Here is a 5,884-nt window from a genome sequence, read left to right on the forward strand (position 1 = left end):
ACTCACTAGGAATGATCTTTCTTAACTTTTCTTTTTTTTTTTTTTTTCCTTTTTTTTTTTTTTTTTTTTTTTTAAATTGCAAAGCTTTTTGTGACATATCCGTTCAATACCTCATGATACAACCAACTACATACTCATCACAGTATTCTCACTTCAATGGAACTTACTTGGTTCTACCTCATAGCCAGTAACCTACCGGGCACAGACAAGTTCACTGTTAAAAATCCATTTTAGGGTGTATGTACAGTATTTTGCCAAACCATTTTAAGAATATTCTCTCAATGTAAAGCCTTCATAGACAGGGGAAGTATTCCTTGTTGATTGTATGGGTTAGACTAACAAAACAAGTGACAGGCTAAAGTGAGTACATTTGGTTGGCTTGTTTTTGTTTTTGGAACATTTAGAAAGAGGCAGGAATACAGTAGATGGCCCGGTATACTTAAAGTTATCAGTTTGCTGTCTACAGTGTTTTTCCAACAAAACACAGGATTTTTACCTCATCGCTAAAACTAGTGGCATGCTGTTATAAAATCGCGGTTTTAGATGCGTTAACTGTGAAAAGGGGCTCACTTGTAAGTTCTACATATTCCCCCACACTGGGATTTGACATTTACATCCCAATGTTTAACTTCTTTTGACCCGAGTTAGGTAAGGTAAGGTAAGCTAAACTAAGCTAAGATACAGCTCATTATTCAATCACTGCAGTTGCAACAACTCCGGATCCGTTCACGCACAGTACATCAAAAGTACTAATATCAATAATATGCAAAAAGCAGCAAAGGAATCTCAGCCATTTTGACATGGTTTTCTTCCGTTATTTGCAAGGACTATTGTGGTTTTTTTTTGTTTGTTTGTTTTTTGTTCATTCTATCCAACCTGCCGTCTTTGTTCTCTGCATTGGTGCGGGTCAAATATTAATGTAAAGACCAAGGTTGTTTTCAGCAGTCAATACCACTTTTTGTTTGACATGTGTGGCTAAAACAAGAGATACGTAAATGTTAAAGGAGGTGGTAGAAAGTATGTGATACAAAGTATTGATGCACTTTGCATAGTTAGCGGGAGGGATTCACGTCCCAGTGATAGTGTGCTAATCTCGTTTGAAATCTGATGCTGCAGTGTCAAGAGTAGTACAGTACTACCCTCACAGCAGTTACTACAACATGATGAGACTCTGCAACCACAAGATGACTAATGGCCACAAATCATGCAAATGTCCTTGGTGTGTTTTTAATGTTTTATTAAACCATGGGGATTGGGCGTAGGGGTAGAAATTAGTATATAAAGACTGTTTTATATCCATTGTGATTTCATTGTTGATCTTAAAAGGCACTTGTAAGGCCTGATTGAATATCCTTTCATAGCGATTTGGTCATTTGAAGCGCAGCTCATGTGGGGTCTTTTTGAAACAACATTGCTGCGTTATTATCCATCCAAATGAGGTAATGCCTTTTTTTTGTGGTGCAATTTTGCTATATAGCAATATGACATGGTGTTTTGCCAACTTGGATTAAGAAGGTGGCCCTTATTATAATTTTCTCGTGCGGTCATTATCTTTACTGGGCAGTTGAAAGTGTACATCAAATTTTTGTGAATTTCACTAGAATTCGGTTGTCATTGTTGTTGGATTTTTTTTTTTTTTGGTAGATGTTTATTACTTACAGTTTTGGTTAATAACCACATATGTTTCAATGTCAACAGTACTCTTTTTAAATGAATGTTTTCTACATTTATTTCCATCATGTTCATTTTTGTCCGCTACGGATGAATTTTAATTTGACTCTGCCAATGATTGCCCAGAAATGATTTGCGAGTGAAAGGTACAAACTGCTTCTTTTTTGTGCCATGAGTTCACGCCAAAGATTAGCTCATTATTTTTAAGTAAACATTTTTGACTGTATTTCGTAAGTGAATGCTTACCAAGAGGAATGGGTTATTCATTAAATGTAGGCCGAATTAATTGCTATTTGAAAGGACTGTACGCTCCCCACTTAAAACAATCATTTGTAACAAATCTGAAAAATTCTCAATGAAGGCTATATCATAATTAGTAACGTTCATTTAAGCCATAAAATAGATGATAGTAAATTATGTGCAATAGGTAATGTAATTATGTGAAGCCAATGTAAACAAAAGAGAGAGTACTTCACAACAAGTGGCATTTAAACCTAGTGCCTTCCCACGAGCTTTACATTTTAGCGTTTGGCACTTAGAATAATGTGCCTCATTTTTTTCAATGGATTGAATCAAGAGATTTTGATGAAACAGCCACATGTATTGTAAAGTAGTACCAAGAAGAAATTAGTTCTCCAATGTGTCATCCATTTTGTACTTTTTCAGCTCGTCCTACTCCCTTCTTCCCTTTTTTTCAAAATGAAAGACGTTTTTTTTTTTTTTTTTTTTTTTTTTTTTTTGCTTCTGATTTTATTTTAGCGTCATGGGACAAATGACTATCTGAGGTAGCAAGTGATAACAATCAAACAAGGCTATTGCCTTGTACTCAGAGATTTGTTTATCCCTCCACTCTAGCCAGTGAGGACAATCCCATCTACAGTGTGTGCCGTACTTTTTACGTCTTTCAATGAATGAAGGAAGGACATGCATGGAACACGCAAATCTACTTCCCTCTCCTGCTCCAACACTGGCGGGAGAGCAGCTGCTTGAAAATTTAGTAAAGTATGTGTGCATTTTAAATAAAATGAAGAAAAAAATGCGTATCTTATACAGTAGTTGAAATGCACGTTTCGCAACCACAAAATGATATACAATTGCCAATGGATAATTATAAAACTTGAGTTCTCCTTGATTTTTTTGACATTGGCTGTGCACTTAACAGTTTTCATTAGTACATAACAGTCCATCTGGAAATTGTATCTATCCAGCTATAAAGCCTCATTTGCTTTTGCAGGTTCCTTTCCCCGTTAAGAGATGCTTTTTTGACTAGTAAGGTTTTGTTTTCTTATCAAATAAGTATATAAGTCCATGTATAGGTAAATGGCGGGGGTATTGTTTAAATGCTTTTCTTGTAGCTATATTTACTTAAGTCATAGTACACACAAAACCAACTGACCTTGACACACACTCTAGTTGACTTTTCGTAAGTTCTTAGTTCCACACACAATGCAGGAGATAGATGCATTATGGGCCACAAGTAATCAAATGGAAGTGTTTACAGGGAAGGCTGTCCGACTACTTTTTGAAATTGCAGCTCATCCTCTTCTTAAACTCACTTCAGGTAGTTTACAAACACTGATACTGGCTTAGAAAAAAATCTTAAGTCTTCCATAGCTTTTTTTTTATCAGTTTCTGTCCACTGTGTATAAAAGAAAGCAATAAACTTTTATAAAAATGGTGTATTGGGATCATCAAGCCTTTCAAATATTGGCCTGTCATATCAAATAAACTGAATGTCAGGGAGCTGTTAAATTAAAATAGAACCAAGATAATTGATTTTAATTTTTTTTTGGGGGGGGGTTGTTGTTTTTTTCAAATATATGTGCTGAAAACCTTTGGACAGGTCGGCTTCCTCTTTCGAAAAAATAATTCTCACTACATATACGCTGTGCATATATTAAAGAAAGTGTGTTCATGATCAAAATCCAGTCGTAGTCAGTGAACTGCAACAGACGAACTGAGCATGTGGCTCAGTCATCTACTCTGCACTGGGCAGAGTTGCACCTCCAGTTGTGTCAAAATAAGAAAGGGATTTTTGGGCTGTATAGCCATGTTTTGGGAGTGGGCTGTGTGTTGTCATGTTCTGATTTGGTGGACACTTCTGGATCCTCAGTTACAGAGACTTGGCTGCAGTTGTACAAGATGAAAGGGGAGTAGCTCATCATCAACTTCCTCAACGCACTATAATGTCTCTTGCTCATGTATTTGGGAACAAGGCAAAAAAAAAAAACAGAACTTTCAACTCAGGGTGTATAGCGTTTTAAAAATGGTCTCATTGGGCAGCATCCTATGTCCATAATTGTGCACTTCTCTTCAGGTGGGGGAACAAGTCCTCAAGTCAGTGGTTTCCATACATTCTGCCTCAAGGTCTCAATGAGTCCATTATGTTTCACAGAGCTGAAGCTTGAGGTCCATAGAACGGCCACAAAAACTGAGTCATGACAGCACATGTGCCCCAACTCCTGTTTTGTCCACTCTCCACACAACCTCACAACCCAACTGTGAACCTCAGAACTCTACTGTTTTGTACAACTATGAAGTAAATGAAGCTAGCTCAAGCTGACGTATCTATTGCCATTTATTTTGAGTTTTATTTTATAGCATGAAATAAAAGTATATTTATTCAAATGATATATTTTACTCATAATCATTCTGTGCAGCTTCATTTTGGTTCTTAAGCTTGTAAATTGCTTTTTTATTAAAGAAAATGTCAATGGCAAAAATGCGTTTGTAAAATAAAGACGCTGATTTGACACTTTCTTGTCTTTTTGTATTGTGTTGCCATCAGACTTAAATGCATCAGTGAGCTCCAAAACTGTTTTTCAAGAAAAAAAATAAAGCCATTCCGTTAAGATGTCAGATTAATGATTTAAAAATCCATCCCTTATCTGAATTGCTTATAATAGTTTCTTATAATTATTACGTTCATTTGCTTTTGATAGTGGTTGAAAGCCATCTGTAGAACGATGATTTCATCCTCTAGAGGGAGCCACACAACAATTGTAAGGTCACTCATTTTGGAGCAAACGAACCTTAATGACGTGGCTGTAAAGTAGCCTTATGTTTTTCAATGGACGAACAGCCATTGCTTCTTAAATGCTATAAAAACCAAATCGCTGTTAAAACAAGAACTGCAATATATCGCACTCTAAAATGGTCAACATTAGGGCCTACTGATGTGATTTTAAAAGTTGCACCATCGCACCATACTAATAGATTACGCATTTTTCTTCCATATGTTTTCAATCAGCAAACAATTCATTAGGCAACTTAAATGGAAACTATTGCTCACTGTTCTCCATTGTATGATATTTGTAACGCGGAACAGGGACATATGTCGTTAGGATATAATTTAAACACTGCAAGTGTAAGGCGACAACACAATAAGAGCTCTGTGGATTTATAAATCGCAGCTCACAAGACTATAAGCATCTCCATGGATGGCCTTGCAAGAGCGCCCTGCCTGATGAGTAAAGAGAGAGTAATGATGGTGAGAGGAAAAATATATTTTTTTTACAAACAGTTCCAAGATTACGTATAAGCAGGGGTGCAGATGAGATTTTGAAACTTTCGGGGGGAGAACAAGCTTATTTGAAAAAAAAAAAAAAGTTTTTCTTTACCCTGCTACCCACTCTTGATAACTTGCACACTTCAAGAACCAAGACAAGGGCACATAAAATTCTCCTGGACCGCCCACAGCCTGGCCACCACCTCTTCCAGTTCCTCTCCTCATGTTTAGGCGTTATCAAACCATGCACACCAAAACCAGCAGACTTTCAAACAGCTTCTTCCCTCTCGCCATTCACTTCCTAAACAGTTGACTCTAACTTTACTGTGGCACTTTGCAATGTTTGCCAATTTTGCACTCTCCTATTACCTTTTTTTAATTTACAGATTAGGGCTGTGTTTAGAGCATACACATACGGTATGGCTATTGATGATAAATTGCCAATACATCCTTTGTTTGTGCTAATTGATAAATTGAAGACATCGGTCTTACATGTATATAATATAATCTTATAAACCATTAGCACTTGATGCAATATGGAGTAGGGAAATACTAGATTGGGATCCTAATTTTGACTGGTCTAATCTAATGTTATTTTTGAGAATTCCAGATCATCATTTTATTCATTATCAATTTGTGTACGGAGCTTACTTAACACCTCAAAATGCTATATCGAATGAGGATTCTAGATAGTCACCTATGCAT

This window comes from Filicampus tigris, chromosome 5 (assembly GCF_054856515.1).
Source record: "Filicampus tigris isolate MCC_2025a chromosome 5, RoL_Ftig_1.0, whole genome shotgun sequence".
Lineage (NCBI taxonomy): Eukaryota > Metazoa > Chordata > Actinopteri > Syngnathiformes > Syngnathidae > Filicampus > Filicampus tigris.